We start from the raw sequence: 18,562 nt of genomic DNA, 5'->3' as shown, positions 1-18,562 counted from the left end.
GACATTAAAGAAACACTATTTATTTTTTAACTTTTCCAGTAAACATTATATACAAAATTGTAAATGGACGTCCGCTCGGACCGTAAATATATCTGAAGTAAATCAATAATGTTCAGAGTTGGAACACGCATTTAGTTTTATGATGATGGTCGAGGCGCGTTTATACGGATTTTTGCAGAACATACATCATCTGCGGGCGTACATCATGGAGAACCCACTGTAGTTAAAGTAGTGGTCTCATAAATGTAGATTTCCAGTGAACACATTAGAAAAGCATTGAGATATCTGTACGAGAGTGGGCTGATAGTTTCAAATCTAATGAGTAAGACATTATTAATAGTTTGCGGTTATGTGATTCGTCACGCACTCCATTGTGTCATGTGTAAATTGCGTAGCAATAAAATAAAATTTTGGGTATTTAGTTTATCACATTCACTGCCACCGACGCACATGTGCGTCGACCGTCAAGTTTGTTCCTAGGCCACGCCCCCTGGCAGTGAATGCGTTATTCTTATTCCGATTTTAGTAAATATTTGGCGATCTAAAATATTCCAAGCAGTTTAATTCTCATTGAACCACTAGGTACTACTTACTATTAAAGTGTAAATTCGATTACCTGCCTCAGTTGTTTCCTAAACCGTTTCGATTTTTCTTCGCGATTTCATCTTTGTTGCAGTCAATGATTATAAAATAAAAATATATCCTACTAAAAATTCAGACGATCAATTGCTAACTAAGCATTTCAATTATTTATTCGTGTCACAGGAATCTAATATCATTTGTCCGCCAAATCATTTTGCTTGCGTAATTTTCTTAACATGACGTAAATCAATATTTTGCTGGCAAGGAAAAACAAAAGTAGCCCAGCGATTGGCGTAAAAGTAACTACTTATAATTCATTAAATTATCACATTCTAGATTCAACACAATCTATAAAAACAGTATGGAAGATGCATTTTAATTGAATTAAACCGTTTTATAAATATATTAAATATATTAAAAACGCTCACTCACGCATTTAAAGTCGAAAAACGCTCGACTTAAAATGCGTGAGTGACCCGTTTTTAATATATCACTGTTTATAAATATACTCATAATATAAAAAATACCCATCCGAACGGTAAAACTCGACCTAACATTACTTATTCTGTGACCTAACATAAGCATAAAAAAACACTTTCGACTATAGGGAATTTCGGAATACCTTTGTAAGGGACTCATATATTCTTTGTGCGTTTTACTTCTTTATGTTTAATACAGCAGGTAGCCGCATACCGACATTCCTGGCCGTGTATTCCCGTGACTGTTCTTTTTGGTTTCGCGAGCGCCGGAATAATAGCTATGAGTTTACAAAAGAACCAGTTTCACTTAATATTTAGATCCTTAACCACTATTTGTAACTAACGGCCTCCGTAGCCTAGTCGGTAGTGACACTATAGTGACCTTGCCTACGAAGCTGGAGGTCCCGGGTTCGAATCCCGGTATGGGCATTTATTTGTGAGTTCATCACAAATATTTGTTCCTTAGTTATGGATGTTTTCTATGTATTTAAATACTTATATGTATCTATATATTATATATATCTTCGTCTAGTATAGTATGAATTATCTGAGATGATTTTTTCGGGCTCGGGTCCTAGTCTATTAAACAAAAGGTATTGTTTCCTTTATGCAGTGCTTACACCTGTTTACTGCTAATAGACCCTACTTAAGTAACGGGAACAAACCCGTTTAAAAAGCAAATTTATCATTCTATTTATATGGTTCAAATTCATGAAACAACCCATTTGGAGATAACACGTTTTGTTATCTCCAAAGAAAAGACCACCCTGATTGTTCTCAGAATGAGCTGTCACATAAATTTGAACCTTAATACTATCACGATAGTTGCTTTTTAAATGACATGGTTACTTTGGCACGTGCTGAAGACCGCTCTTAAAAGAAACAAAGGCTTTTGTTTAACAGATTAGTGCTCGAGCCCGAAAAAATCATCTGAGATAATTCATACTATACACAAGCCTTATTGAGCTTACCTTGGGACTAGGTCGATTTGTGTAAGATTGTCCTATAATATTTATTACTTAATTTATTATTTATTTGTAATCGGACAGCGAACTTAACTGGCTAGTCTGAACCTTTGACTTCCCCCTTTGAATTCACATAAAATTGTCTGGACTGTGAGCTTGCCATGCAGTGTTATACTTAACCTTGCGATCCTGACGATAACCTTAAGAACTATTATTGATCACGTTTCATATTGAAGGTATATTACAAATTTGGAAATCGAAAATTACGCATTTATTTATCTATTTTGGTTTATCCAAAAATGCACTAGCGAAAGTGATAGAGATGAAAGTAAGTATAATATACGAGTGATGGAGGTAAATTTTCATGTTTCCTTTAGCTCTCCTAATTAGACCTCTAATCCACGGAACATTAGTCTCCAGTACAATTTTTTTACTAACTATACTTAAACTGCGCTCTACTTTAGAAGATCACGCGTCATCATGACGTAAACATGTATAATAATTATCGTGCATTACATTACAACTTGCCGAAGCGCAAAGTCTTGATTGAAAATTATTTAATCACAATTGCTCATAGCATAGATTATTTTTACTCATATATAAGATCGATATAATGTCGCGAAAACTGAGTATTATGGTTTTTAAGGCGGGGAGCAAGTGCCCATCATACGTCCCACCCATTCGTTTGAATGGCGAACAGTTGAGGAGGGTTTACTCCTTCAAATACCTTGGGCACTTGGTCACCGACGATTTGCGTGACGACGCGGACATTGAACGCGAGCGCAGGGCATTAGCTATTAGGGCTAATATGGTAGCCCGTAGGTTCAGCAGGTGTACAGCTCAAGTTAAAATAACACTTTTTCGAGCGTACTGTACTTCGCTGTACGCCTGCAGCCTGCGGCTGCCGCGATACTGCAGCGCGTCGGGCATGTTTGCAGACGCGCATGTGGACGGTTTCCACGCGACGCTGCGCAAGCGCTGCGCCGCGACGCTCCGCAGGGTGCGCGACAGCCGCCACAGTCTCCTGACTGTTGTGGCAGGGAGATGGGATAGTGCACTAGTTAGGCACTGGACCTCCCAACATCTTAGTTTAGGTAATAACATAGTAATTTAAGTCTAGTTGTAAGTTTGTAACTAACACTATATGGATTTCAATCGTCCGATATAAATGATTTTTATTTTATTTATTTTATAAGGCTTATTTTTTTTACATCAGGTTAATTCCATGTTTCCGTTTAAATATCTATTTAACTTTAACTGATCATCTGATCAGTCCCAAGTTAACAACGTCGTAATAAAGTTTATATACGGCGTGTGGCTCTATGTAGGGAGCCAATTCAAACTTACACTGTGACACTAAAATGATACCTAAGTGATTTGAGTCGCGCGTACATTTTTATCGTACCTACTTGTCCGTACATGTATTGGAGCGAACGAGACGAAGTAACGGGCGACTGACATAATTTAGATATCATTTTGATGTCAAAATATAAGTTTAAATCAGCCTCCATTTCATTCCCCAAGACACAGATCCCCACAGACCCGAGACAGGAAATTCCTGTATGGCCCGTCTGGAATGCCTCGCTTATGGAAAGCAAGGCAAAAAGGACCTTACTATTTATTGCCATATAGGTTATCTTATAGAAATACTTAGGATGCTTGAATAATAATTATAAGAATACCGGATTTTATATTACTTAGTTGATTTTATAAGGACAGGTGTTTACAAAGCACGGTGACAACAAACATTCAGATTCACGTGCATTATTATTATACTTATAAGATGTATTCAAATCGTTTTATTATGATTTTACTAGTATGTTTGTTTATAGGATTTCGGATCGGAAACAGGATCATGATGAACCCAAACTAATCCCAGCAAATTCTTCTTCCCCCCTATACGGGTCCAAAGAGCTAGTCGCATTCCTAAAACCCCACCTAACACCTATTCTTGGGGTTGGGTAAATGTAACCTGAGAAATTGAAGAAACGAAATGTTGTGTATTTCATAGACAAACAATTGCACGCTCTAGCTGACTAGTTGACTAAAGGTTAACGAACCGGGTGCATGTGCAATGAACGCACTCCGGGAGAGCCATGAGGGTCAATGGCCGACTGCGAAGGGTTCGCAACTTTCATTCTTAGGGCTCATTTAGACGGGGCGAGAACTCGCATGCTAGTTTGACTACATTGCGTTGTTTGATCGGTCGGCTGAATTGATGTAACCTCAATGGTCCGCAATGTAACTAAAATCGTATACTAGTTCGCGCGCCGTCTAAATAAGCCCTTAGTCGATTGAGCTTGCTAGTGACCTCTTTTATATGCCGAGCATGTCGATACTTTAATTTAAAACGCTTGAGATCACGCAATTCGACTAACGGGTTAGAGCTATTTCGCATTTAAACGAAAAAGTTTACAAATTGAACAAGTAAGCAAGTACTTATTTGTTTATAGTATTCATATTTACTAATGATTTTATATAAATTACCGGTACTGGTCAACATTTGCTAAATGATTTATGTAATGTAAAATTAAAATTATGTATGACAGGTGTGTAATTTTATTAAACTAATGTGGTTTCCGTAATAATACGATGTCACGCGAATAAAGGATATCAAATCGATTAAAACTGAATGTAAAACCCGTTGTAGCTTAAATCGGCATTCAGGCTTTGACCATACAGCAAAAGCTCAGTAGAATTGTATTTGCGCGTCATAGTGAAACATAACTTGTTAAGAGTACAAAACCTTTCTGTAACCAAACTGACCAATTTAAAATTCAAACGTATGACTAATTTAAATGATTGATGTCAATGTGTCGGTCACAGTTTTGCGACTACGAAACGTTCAATCCTAATTGGGCACGATCTTGAAAACTTGTCAAAAAGAATTGGACACGATATCCGTATTTTAAATATTTTCAGGGTTTCTGCGTTGTTTAGCGTTTCTTTAGCCATGATGATCTCACGATCGTTACCTACTTGAAACTGCAATTTCCACTAAGTAGGTATATCTATAGAATCTACCGCCTCCTTCTTTTAGCGTTTTTGGTATTTCATCCTGAAAGAGACCCTTCGACACTCAGTCCGACAATAATTAAAATCATTCTGAACAGACTCAAAAACTTTGGTTTTCAATCAAATTAAATTTCTATTTTCGATTTTCGCGGTAGACCTTCTGGTACGTGTTAAAAATCCTTTGAACGTTGAAAAAAAATTATACTTACAGCGTCAGTGGCGTGACCACAGCACACAACGTAGGCGTTCTCAACCCATCGGGAAAGTCCTGTGTTGGACGCTCGGAGACGGTCGAATCTGATCTAGACCGCTGCGGATCTGTAACAAAACAATACTTATTAAGAGCCAACAGGAGTGGTCATTTCTCCATACAAACGTACTCGACTCTTTCCTACGTGGGTTTTGAAGCTAGAGCAATGATTTTTTCAACACAGATTAATATTGTCAATATCTGTGTCGGACCGTTTTGCTTTTTTGGATATTTTTGTTTTTTAAGGCGCTAGAGCCCTTCAAAAATGGCCAAAATGGCCTAATTGACTATGCCGCAATGAGAGGCGTGCTATTCAAAACTGACATCAATTAGTCAAAAAAGCAAAACGGTCCGACACAGATAATGTCATAATCATTTAGATTTCCAAATTTGGTTACGATTGGTTAAGTTTTGGAGGAGGAAACAGTCGAGTACGAAACCTCGATTTTTGATATTTTTACGCAGGATTTTTCGCCTTGTCCTTATCGCACTAGTTTTAGGAGCCGCTTCCGTTAGCGAGACGGGTATATTTACCTAAAATATTTAAATCTTAGCTCCTGTTGGCTCTTAAAAACAGTATAAAACCAATCATGATCAAATTCATTCTACTTATAGGTATAAGTATAATTGTAAAGCCTTCTTTGGCTCGGATAGGCAGTAAGGAATGCGAGTTCAATGCACTGTGTACAGATCTATGTATATTTTTGGTTGTAGGTATTCCATTTACAACAAAGTTTTGTTCGAATATCAAAAATTAAACCTGGCTAGACCAAGCCCTTCAAAGAAATATGCGATCAAGATTTACTTAGGTTTATTCGTTTGGGAGACATTGTAGACACATTACCTATCCTTAACCTTGTAATTTTTCTGTAACACTTTCACTGCCAAGAACCTGCTAAGCCGGGTTCATTATTCATAGAAACTCGGAAGTTTGGCACTGACAATTCTTCTCGTAATAACTCATTGTTATTTATGTGTACCTATATTATTCTTTCTACTACCTACATCACACGACACATATTACATATACCTACGTAAAAGTCTTAAAACAACAAACAACTTAAATATTCATGTAGGTACTATATATATTACCAAAATTAGGTACAATAATATGATTTAATAGTGGAAACATTTTTTATTATTTAGAGAAGTTAAAAATGTAACTAAAATGTACTTATACCTAATTTACTTTTGTCTATGAACGCCTAGTTTTAATAACCGGGTAACAATTAAATATCTGTTCTTGACTGATGGGAATTTTGGTACCAAGTGGCAAATAGATGCGCATTAAGTACAGGCAGGCCATATTTATGTGTACAATTTAGGCAAAGTCTATATTACTCAGAGTTTTGATTGAATGTACGTCACATAACAAAAACAAATGACTGTCACGAATCTTGGCATGATCGATTGATAAAGTCTGACATTCTTGTGACGCATGATAATATTATGAATCTTAACGCTTCACAGGCAAGGTGAAAGGTCGAAGTGAGTTTAATTAAAATCTACAATGCTTTAGAGGGGGCGTAATGTAGCCTGGGAAATAAATTGGAGGTACGCGGGGTAAAAAGTTTGAGAAACGCTGACGCATGATTCTCTTTCGTCGAACAGTTCGAGTAAAAGGGTAAAGAATTCAGAGTGCCTACTGCGAAAATCGAAATTTCGTTGTCTGCCTTTCTATCGCTCTTGCATATTCGAGCATATACCGGTTAGCAGCAGAGGCAGATATCAAAATTTATATTTTCGCGGTAGACCCTCTGGATTACAAACGCTCTCCAGTTACACATACGCATTACGAGGTCACTTTATAATCAGCCCGAGAAATCAACTCACTGCGATACCAACAACCAATGGTAACCACGGTCAAGTGTTGCATTTGTACTTTTAAAAACCATTCTCGGTTTGATATTACTCGCAGTGCATCTATCTTGTATAACAATTATATTGATGCGAGTGAGATACACTATGGGTAATTCAATTTAAGATCGTATTTTTAAAGTGGAAATGCGACTCCGCTCCGGGGCCACCTTGGTGCGCCCGCGCCGCTAATGACCATCTTATCTCGTCTCCGCATTGTTTGTTTATACTAAGTAACAGGTGATCAGTGATCATCGTCATTAGGGTCGAGTGACTGACGCCCGCTATACTAGCGTGTAGTAGCCACCGTGTTGCCAACTGGCGTATATAATGTAGGGCATCCAATATCGTATTAAATTATTACTAGGTATTGGTTGCGCCATGGAAAAGAGTCGGAAAACCCAGGGTAACATTAATCGTTTTTCTGGACACTTTCTGTTAAGAGGTATAAAGAAAGGAATATGTTGTTTTCCGACTCCCTTAGCAGCAAGATAGCAGATAGTGTCCAGCGGAAGGATAAATTTAATAACCCCTTAATAAACGTCGAGATATTTGTCACACTCACAACTAAAAGGACTGCATGGAATAAGTAAGTTTCTCGTTTCAAACATGCAACGAGAAGAAATAGGACTACTAACTGCAAGATGACTGCAAGTACGGACTCAATTTGCCTTAGGTACCTTTGATGTTATGTAGAATAGAATATCAGATGCAAAACCAGCGGCCATATAATTGAGATTCTATGCTATTATTTTTTATTTTTTAATAGAGTCGTCTTATTTTTTTTATTGGAATGATCATTAGGATCCAAATTCTTTGTGGTTTTAACAATTGTTTATTGTATTCGACTCGTCATTTTTAACGTCACCCATTTTAAAGTTAAGTCTATAACATTTGATGAAACGTGTGCAACAGTTTTACTAGTGCAATTTGCCAGGGTTTCGCAATTGAGTACATATATCCAAAGGCAACGTGACAAAATAAATAAAATGCTTTTACTAAATCTCCGCTGTGCGTTTGGCTCTGATCTGGATTTTTCAAGACCTAAAGAAAATATACTTAGATATTATTGCACAACACTAAAGTAAAATAACGCTACATTGTATACAATGAGTATAGCTAGATAACATTTTGTACACGGTACATTCGCGAATGACATTGGGTGACCGTCCTCTTTGGTAATATTGAGTCACCGAGCTCCAATGTTGCTCCAATGTCAGCGGTTCTGATCTCAAGGAGTTTCGTCTACTGTTGACGGTTAAGTTCTGGTTTCCTAGGATACTTAGCGGTGCCGTCATATAGCAGCCGTCTCCATACAAAATACTATTCCCTCCATATTGAGACGGCCGCGACCGCTATGTGACGGCATCGGCACCGCTATCCTAAGAAAACAGAGCTTTATCTAGTACCTATTAATGTTGTAGAAAAGTATATTAATGGTTGATTAAAATTAATTACAAGTAAGTTCGTAGCTTACTAGTGAAAATATGAAATTATTCATGTTTATTTTAAAATATCACTTCCCTTGTATGTATGTATTTGTATCCTTGTTGGTGTTTTTATTTCAACCTCGAAGTAACAAATATGTACAGTTAAAATTTGTTCTTAACTCTGCCTTCTTATTTGATAAATAAAAATTTCGTTTTTTCCTACCAATATTCTTATTAAATAATGTAATTGAAACTCAGCGCAGGTAGTATTCTTAATTACTTTAAACTATTGCTAATGAGAAACTTAAATAAGTATTCACTTGTTAACCTAGCTGGCAGCGTGCTTAATAGGATCAATAGGATTTCAAGAGGTATCAACACTAGCAACACGTTTCACACTATACCTACATGACTGAAAACACACACTATTGTCTTTGATGAATATTTTATTGCACTAGTAAAAAGTGTACAAAAGGCGAACTTTTTGTCAGTAGGCATTCTCTACCAGTAAAAAAACGGTAATATTAGGAACGAGCGGGGAATCATTAGAATTTACAACATAATGAGAAGTTTAACTTATATGTAGTTTTACATACATATTGTTTGCGCCACGTATTAAATACTTAACCTATGAATTCTGACCTCCTTGTCGGGTTTTCAATATAGACGGCAAGGCGATAAAAAAAAAGAGAAAAAAATGTCACATGTCACATCAATACATGTAAAATAAAACTCGATTCGATATATTGTGTGTTGAAGAAAATGAAACCAAAGGGATCCCTATAATTAAGTATACATACAACAAAATAAAGTGCCGCCGAATCAGTGGAGACTGGAGACTCTATAAGGAGGAAAACGCAGAACCAGTGCATGTAAGTTTTTCCGCATCCCCATTTTTTGGTCCTTCGAACCGGATTCCAAATTTACCTTTAAAAATATTACATAATAACCTTGTTGCTCACTGAATCGCGTAGGTACAAAATATAATTTCGGATTTCCTTTCGGTATTTCGTTACACTTCGAAAACTCAAAACCTGCAATGAATAACAACGAGTCCAAGTCTTCATCTAAGGATGATAGTGAAGCTAGCACAAGTTCATCCGTAAAGGACAACGGTGCCTCTGTATGTACTCATTCGGCATCGGGACAGACTACATCACCCTTGACGGAAATTCTCGCCACTGCTCAGGTACTCGCTAGTGGGCGTAACGGCAAGGACAAGGTTTTGAGATGTCTACTGGATCCAGGATCACAGAAACATTACGTTACATTGAAGTGCTGCAAGAATTTAGGTCTTCCTGTACACAGCAGCCCAGTGACGTCAATAAATGGATTAGGTGGAACAACGATAACACAACCCATCCGAGGAACTGTCAACTTAACATTTAGGTCAAGATATGATCCTAAACATCAATATACTATCGAAGCGCTTGTTTTAGATGCTATCACGTCTGATGTACGTCAAATGTATCTGTGTATTGACGTACGGGGGGAGGATCGTCCTTATCAGCGTATACTTTATAGGTTTAATCCTGAAGAAACTATAAAGGTATTTCAGTATAATAGGGTAGCCTTCGGTCTACGTAGCAGTCCTTTTCTGGCACTGCGAACTGTTAAACAGTTAGTAGCTGATGAAGGTGATAAATACCCACTCGCAAAGGAAATTGCATCTCGTGATATTTATATGGATGATGTAGCCAGTTCCGTTATTGATGAAGACCAAGCTATGCAAGCGACTAAACAACTGCTGGATTTGTTCTTGAAAGGTGGATTCCAACTGGCAAAGTGGTCGTCAAATTCTGCAGCTGTTCTGAAAGAAATACCGAAAGGACTACATTTATCCCAAAGTGTCACCTTCGACGATGATACAACGTTGAAGATTTTAGGTCTGCGTTGGTATCCTGGTGAAGATGTATTCAAGTTCCAGGTTAGTCCCGACGATCGACCGTGTAGTAAAAGAAACATTCTTTCATCGGTAGCTCGACTATTCGATGGTCTGGGCCTAGTTGCCCCTGTAATTGTGTTCGCTAAGCTTCTAATAAAGGAGTTATGGCTTTTGAAAATTGATTGGGACGAATTGCCGCCTGATCATATTGTACGCCAATGGCAACAGTTCCAAGGTGAACTACCGCTACTATCTAACATTAGCATTCCCAGACATATTGGTGTCATTGAAAACTGTTCATTAACTATAGTCGGCTTTTCAGATGCTAGTGAAAGAGCTTATGGTGGAGTGGTTTATGCCTACGTCACTTTTCCTAATGATGACCGAGGTGTCATTAATTTAATTTGCGCTAAATCTAAGATAGCGCCCGTGAAGGTTGTCAGCCTAGCAAGACTGGAATTATGCGCAGCATTGCTATTGTCACAACTTATAAAAAGGGTGGTTGATACCTACTCAACCAGATACCCAATCGACTCTGTGTTGGCCTTCTCCGATTCAACAGTGACACTTTGTTGGATTCATTCGTCGCCTCATCGATGGCAAACTTTTGTGGCCAATCGAATTACCAAGATCCAAGATAACTTATCAAGCGATCATTTTTATCATATTAAGGGAACAGAAAATCCAAGCGACTGCCTGTCTAGAGGCTTAACTCCAGCTCAACTGGTGATCCATCCTCTATGGCTATCAGGCCCTCCATGGATGAAACTCCCGAAAAACGAATGGCCGATTCAGGCGTTTATACCAGACGAAGTCAACGTTCCTGAAGAAAAAACGGTTTCTTTAGTGACTTGTGACAATTCGAACGACAACTTAATTTATGATTTGTCTAAACGGTTCTCGTCATGGGTTAAATATGTACGCACAGTTGCCTATATCTTAAAATTTATAAAACGATTACCTAAAGGCCCTATTAGTGCTGATGACTTAACAGCAGCCGAATTAGAAATCGTACGAGCTCTACAAAGAGTTTATTTCAGTCAACATATTTTAGATATGACCCTGAAAAAAGGGTTTACAAAAGCTTTAGCAAGCCTGAAGCCATTTATTCAAGATGGAATCCTTCGCGTCGGAGGACGTCTCAGTAATTCTGATGAAGATTACGATTATAAACATCCTTTGTTATTGCCACGTCGTGATCACATCATTAACCTACTGGTCGATTATTATCATCGACACCATTTACATGCAGGACCTGAAACTCTTATATCTATTATACGACATCGATTCTGGATCATAGCAGCTCGATGTATTATTCGTCATCGCATTCATTTATGCAATTACTGCTTCCGGACCAAGCCAAAGGCTAACTCCCCAATGATGGCAGATTTACCAGCGTGCAGGGTAAATCAAGTTGAGAAAGCCTTTATACATACTGGCTGTGATTACGCTGGTCCGTTGTATTGTACACCTGTTCGACGAAGAGGCGTGAAGAGTCAAAAGGTTTATTTGTGCTTATTCACATGTCTCACAACGCGAGCAATTCATTTAGAACTTGCAACTGACTTAAGTACAGCAAGCTTTATGTCAGCATTTAAGCGGTTTTTATCCAGACGTGGTCCTGTAAAATATATGTACAGCGATAACGGAACCAACTTCCAGGGAGCCAATACATATTTGCAAGAACTTCATAATTTCCTTGCGAATGAGTATCGAGACGCTTGGGAAACTGAACTATCAGCCAATAAAATAATTTGGCGATTTATTCCCCCCAGTGCTCCACATTTTGGAGGATGTTGGGAAAGTAACGTTAAATGCGTCAAATCACATTTGTTTCGTACGATAGGTAAACAAATCTTGTCATTTCAGGAATTAATGACAATTCTATGTGAAATTGAGGCTTTATTAAATTCTAGACCGCTATCCGTGTTAAGCTCTGATCCAGCTGAACCTTCCGCATTGACGCCAGCTCATTTTCTTAATGTTACTCCATTGAAATATCTTCCAGCTGCGTCTGTTGCGGAGGTAACATCTGATCATCTTTTGCAAAGATATCAATTATTAGATCGCTTAACGCAATCATTTTGGAAGAGGTGGCGCGATGAGTATTTGCACACGTTGCAAACCAGACAAAAATGGAATACTCCTTCTCAGCCTATTAAGGAAGGAACTGTTGTAGTCATCCTTCAAGATAATGTTATGCCTCTACATTGGCCGTTAGGTCTTATAACTCAACTCTTTCCAGGCAAGGACGGTATTGCCAGAGTTGCTTTGGTTAAAACAAAATCAGGCACACTTAAAAGACCTTTGGTCAAATTATGTCCTTTGCCTTCTCAATAATATAATTTCATATTTCTATTAGTATTTAGTTATCTCTCTCAAGTTATGGAGGCTTCATATGTTTATGTCAATTTAGTTTTCTCTGAGAAATAAGGATGCTATTATGTAGTAAATGATTTATTTTAAATAACTTTTTGAAAGCTATTCCTTTCAAGGCCGGGGGAATGTTTGCGCCACGTATTAAATACTTAACCTATGAATTCTGACCTCCTTGTCGGGTTTTCAATATAGACGGCAAGGCGATAAAAAAAAAGAGAAAAAAATGTCACATGTCACATCAATACATGTAAAATAAAACTCGATTCGATATATTGTGTGTTGAAGAAAATGAAACCAAAGGGATCCCTATAATTAAGTATACATACAACAAAATAAAGTGCCGCCGAATCAGTGGAGACTGGAGACTCTATAAGGAGGAAAACGCAGAACCAGTGCATGTAAGTTTTTCCGCATCCCCACATATAAAAAACATAATTACCTATATTAATATACTGAATGTCCTCGCACGTCACGGTAACTTGCCGCCACTCTGTGTGTTTGACTTCAGACATACTGCCGTATTCGAACTTCAAGATATACACAAGAGACGACACGTACTAGATCTATTATTAGATACGTTATAGTTTAGATTTCAACTAGTTCTCTTTTGCAGCGCAATTCGGGCAACCAATGTCACTTTTACGTTAGATAGAGTTAGATACCTAATAGATGTGAATTAGATCTCTAAGCCATATCTTGTGGAAATCGTTCAAGAGTATCTCCAGAATCGCGCAAATGTCAAATTTGACAGGTTAGATCTTAAACATATCGTTATCGTATCTTGGTGATGACTAAAAGATATCTTATAGATGTCTATTTCAAAATCCGAATCGGGCCCATAGTCTCCGTCACGGTTACCAAATATGTAGTTATATAGAGAATTCTAACAAGAGACTATGGAAATATTCTGAAGCTAAATGAACTAGAACTTAGCTACTATGTTTACTTAATTACAAGATACCACGAGATATGGTAATGTATCTTCAGTAATTATATGCATATTAAGTAGCTCTAATTGAGCAGGCAATGTGATTCATGCATGTTCCATTTGTAGTTTTACTATTCTTGGAAATATACTATACTATATACTACATATACACTATACGTATATTATTCAAATAAGTACCTATGTAATTATATTGTAATTATCAAGACACAATACATTATACATGTATTTTAATAATTTGGCAGATTAATAATTGTCAGTTATTGAAGTGTTACTTTCATTTACGATATTAAGAAAGGACGAATATTTCTTCTTATACTTACTTAGAGAAAATTTTATGGTTTTGGTATTATTCAGAATATTTCAGAATAACATCGGGTTTGTTAGTTATTCTATGCTTTCTGCTTGTTGACGCGATTTACGCACTTATTGCGGATAGGCAAACGAACATTATTTTTAATTGAGTTTGTCGACACCACTCTGCTTCTAGTACACACCTACAGGCGCTTAGCTGTGACGTAGCCTTATGGTGTGATCTTATGCCAGCATATGTCTACTTACATACATATGTTTGTACACATCATCTTTTATTGTTCAAAGATGATTGAAGTACAAACGCGAACACGTTTACAGTGTAACAGGCGTTAATGTTTTAAACACACAGAGGCAACGGAAATACCAGTCACGTTGGACCTAAAATTAACAAAGTAATATGATAAAGCTGCAACTATTTACGATTTTTTGCACTATATTTAGTAGGCACGTATCTAACGTATCTTATCATAAATTCAACATCCTCAAAGCTACGCAAAAATGCTAAGGAATGTTTATCACGTAATTCATCAGGCTGCAGATAGATGTCAGTCACTTTCGGCTTTACGCCAACATAATATTTTCACATTCGTTATAATTTTATCACGTTCGGTGAATGTTTTATCTACGGTCAAAATACGAGGGAGATAAGCCCGTGACTACCAATATATTTTATCAGGTATCTTAGGGCGGCTAGCGACTGAGTTGTATGGATTAACCGGTACTGAATATCTTAGTTTTACAAGACGTCCATAATTTTCGTTACATTTAAGAGGGGGCGTTTAAACAGGAAATTCCAAGGAAACAAAAGATATGGTGTTAGATATCTTTTAGACATCGATCGCCAAGATACGATAACGATATGTTTAAGATCTAACCTGTCAAATTTGACATTTGCGCGATTCTGGAGATACTCTTGAACGATTTCCACAAGATAAGCCATATCTTATAAGAGTTATAAGAGATCTCTTAATGTTATCTCTTAATGTTATGTGTGTTTCATTTCAATTGGATCCAATTCACATCTAATAGATATCTAACTCTATCTAACGTAAAAGTGAGATTGGTTGCCCGAATTGCGCTGCAAAAGAGAACTAGTTGAAATCTAAACTATAACGTATCTAAAATGGATCTGGTACGTGTCGTCTCTTGTGAATATCTTGAAGTTCGAATACGGCAGCGAGTCAGAATAAAAATATCATTCATGACCCTAATTTCGTTTAAATCTTTCTGCAATCTAACCAATTATTTCTTGAACATATACCTTTTCTTTTTTAAAGACAGCGGGTTAATGACAAGCGGCTAAGCGCTAACTTTATCCCCAAAACGCCATGTCGATTTGGGGCATTTCGTAATAACAATAATTAATCCCAGTAACAGGGGGCCGATTTGCGTATCGCCGTTTTCTACAGATTTTAGAATGACGAAATCGAGCGACCGAAATTCTTAAATCGCCCCCCCAGTTGTCTCTGATGATTATGCTGGAAGAAAAAGGTTTTCGACTTCTACTTAAGAGCCCATCAACGTACACACTACGTGGCACACTAGCGCCACTGCTAAATAATCGTGATTATTTAAATTTAACGAAAGATATTTTTAAAAAGGGGGCCGCTACGTACTGTATCTTGTATTAAAGTACCTTTTGAATACATCAAACTAGTTTCTATGTTGCTGGATTCGTCAATCTATGAACTCAAAACAAAAACGGCCGTTTTAACTTTGGACGCGATTGGACTTTAATACAAGATACAGTACGTAGCGGCCCCCTTTTTTAAAATATCTTTCGTTAAATTTAAATAATCACGATTATTTAGCAGTGGCGTTAGTGTGCACGTTGACCTCGTTGTTAATTACTTCAATCATGATTGATTGATTTAACAATTAATTTTGCATAATTCAACTCAACAAAGGGACCTAGAAAATTAGAAGTATGTTTACTGGTTTTACAAACATAAGCGCTCTTTAGATGTGAATATACTTACCACACCACCCATCACTTGTTTTTGGGTATTTAAGTGCATGCCTAACATGACTAATAAGTACAAGATTAATGACCTCTTTGGCATACTTAATTCCAATTCTGATTGTTTCTTGGATTGGAACATTTTACTCTATTCTAGGTCTTACCTACTCGTATGTGATCTAATGTTTATGCCCAGGCTTTTTTTCTTTTGACAGTGTTTGTATACTACGCGATAAGACTAGGGCTGCCTTCCGTCCGGGTTTCCACGGATTTGTTCTAGTTTGGAGGCCGTCCGCCCGGACACTTTTTAGGGATGGCAGCCCTAGATAAGCCAAACGCAAATATTACATATAAATAATGCTTGTTCTATCAAAATTTTAACAACGTATAAGTACTCGTTGTCCCTCTTTACATTGGTATATTATCTAAATATATACCTATAAACATGGCTTTGGTTTTCCTAACAGTTGTTTCCTTATTAATAATAATAAATAAAATTCTTTATTTCAGGCCAGTTTGCCCATAGATTTTAGTTACATATTTACAGACTTACATTACTAGTGTTAGTAGATCTTAACCTAGGTCTCACAGTTTCAAAAAAAAAAAAAAAAAAATCATCATTTGGGGTCTTGGTACACAGGACGATGAGCAGACGCCCAGTGACTATAAAACGGACAGTCCCATCTCTCAGCTATATCTACCAGCAAGCTGTTGGTGCTACCCCGCAGGCGATACATTTGAGAGGCGATTCTTTTCCTCATTATGGCATGAAAATCGTCCAGTCCAGTTATTATTCTCCAAACATGTAATAAATGGTTTCTAACTAATCGTTTTGACAGTATTCTAATGCGTATATTATAGGTATCATAATGCTTCACCTTGAACGTCTTTTTGAAATTAAATATAGGTACACGAACCGGAAGAGTCTTATTCCAAATTATTAATTTATTATTGTCTAGACTTAAAATGTTCGCTTATTATTTCTCTTTATTATTAAAACAACGTATGTTTGTTGGCAAGTGCTTCTAAGAGTGTTATTTAAAATGCTCTACCTATAAATGGAGAGAAACATAATAAATACGTATTTTAATATGTTACTTGACTAAAATATTAACGGAATGTTTCCGTATAGAAAAGCCTTTCTCTTTCATTGTTTGATACACTTTGGCGCGCAAGTCTGTTGAGTTGAGTCAAACTGCGGACACTTTTCTAGCTAATTAAAATTGACCACTTAATGTCGATGGTATGGCAACTGGCCCCACAGCGTGGTCTAAATATATCCACCACGTGCGTGGACCGAATGCGGGGACATTGTGCGATTTGTGCGGTCCACAAACCGAATGGGGTCAAGTACCCTGTCTAGACGCAAATCGTTCGCTGAATTCAATTCATACCTTTTGTAAGGAAACTATTAACTTAACTCAAGGCTGTACGTACTAACTAAAAATACTAAGCGAATTCAATTGTTTCTCTTGCGTGAACAATTTAATATTATTGAGGCACAAAGCACGACTTTGCTTTGAAACGACCCGCCAAAGAGAAAGTTAACTAGGTATAAGGACGCTGTAATCAAATGAAATCTACGTACATACAAGAAATCCACTTAACGACATAACACGATTCTTAGAAATTTTCTTATCACGAAAAACCCGTGGAACGCGATAAAATTGTGCAATATGGAAATGTGGTTGGACTTACGTTTTCATCGGTTTTCCTCTCGAACTTCTGAAGGCTCTTAATTGATAGCAGCAAGGCGACTACATTTGAATAGACACTGTTATAGGGCTTTCGTGCGAACTACAATGAGCCCTGGAGAACACGACCGTTCGGTGTTACATCGAACTGACGTTTGACGTGTGAGCGCGGGCGCCGGCGGCGGGGCGGCGCAAGCGCCCGCCGCGTCCCCAGCACTACCACGACACTATGCGACATTCCCGTTGCTTGCTAATCACAGCAAACTGTCGACAGTATAAGTGCTCTGTCCATGTGGCTATGGATTTGGAGGCCAAGTTACACTGGATAACTCTATGAACTCTACTCTTGCCCGTCTCTACCAGAATAGGTACCGTCCTGACTGATACATTTTCATCGCTAAGCAAGTGCAAATGACAGTTTAATTTCATGAAGCATTGCGTTAGGAAAACATTATGAATATCCATATACTCGTATCTGTGTGGCTAACCCTACTAGAATCACTTGTAACCAAAACAAACTGGAACTTTCAGGGTTTAATAGCAGTTAGGTGACGGCACAATAGTAAAACTACCTACACGCGAAAAACGTGCTGTTAACTTGTTGTCAGTCTTGAATATTTACTGGTCTCTGGGAAATTGTTAATAATTATTAGGACTCTGCCGCATAAGTGCCATCTGTATAACCAACGCGTTAACTCTGTTACTCTAACGTAACTGGCTCATGCTGTTCGAAACCGTCTCGTAACTTCGTAACTCCTAGTAGTTTTCGACGGTGCCCACAAGGTGGCGCTATCAGAGACACTTC

At 37.6% G+C, this 18,562-nt stretch overlaps 1 protein-coding gene across 1 annotated transcript in view; it reads right to left on the bottom strand.

Annotated features, from left to right (window-relative positions):
* Positions 1-17,919, bottom strand: part of LOC134652898 (putative phospholipase B-like lamina ancestor) — a 31,004-nt gene extending 13,085 nt beyond the window's left edge. Inside the window, exons 1-2 of the mRNA XM_063508130.1 lie at positions 17,762-17,919; positions 5,251-5,359 (exon numbers count right to left, since the gene is read on the bottom strand). The gene's annotated coding sequence lies outside the window, so the exon portion shown is untranslated. The remainder of the gene's footprint in view (positions 1-5,250; positions 5,360-17,761) is intronic.
* Positions 17,920-18,562: the final 643 nt, after the last annotated feature.

The sequence above is a fragment of the Cydia amplana genome, chromosome 12, assembly GCF_948474715.1.
Source record: "Cydia amplana chromosome 12, ilCydAmpl1.1, whole genome shotgun sequence".
Taxonomy (NCBI): Eukaryota; Metazoa; Arthropoda; class Insecta; order Lepidoptera; family Tortricidae; genus Cydia; species Cydia amplana.
The sequence above is the reverse complement of the archived record's forward strand: the minus strand, read 5'-3'. Positions and strand labels throughout refer to the sequence as shown.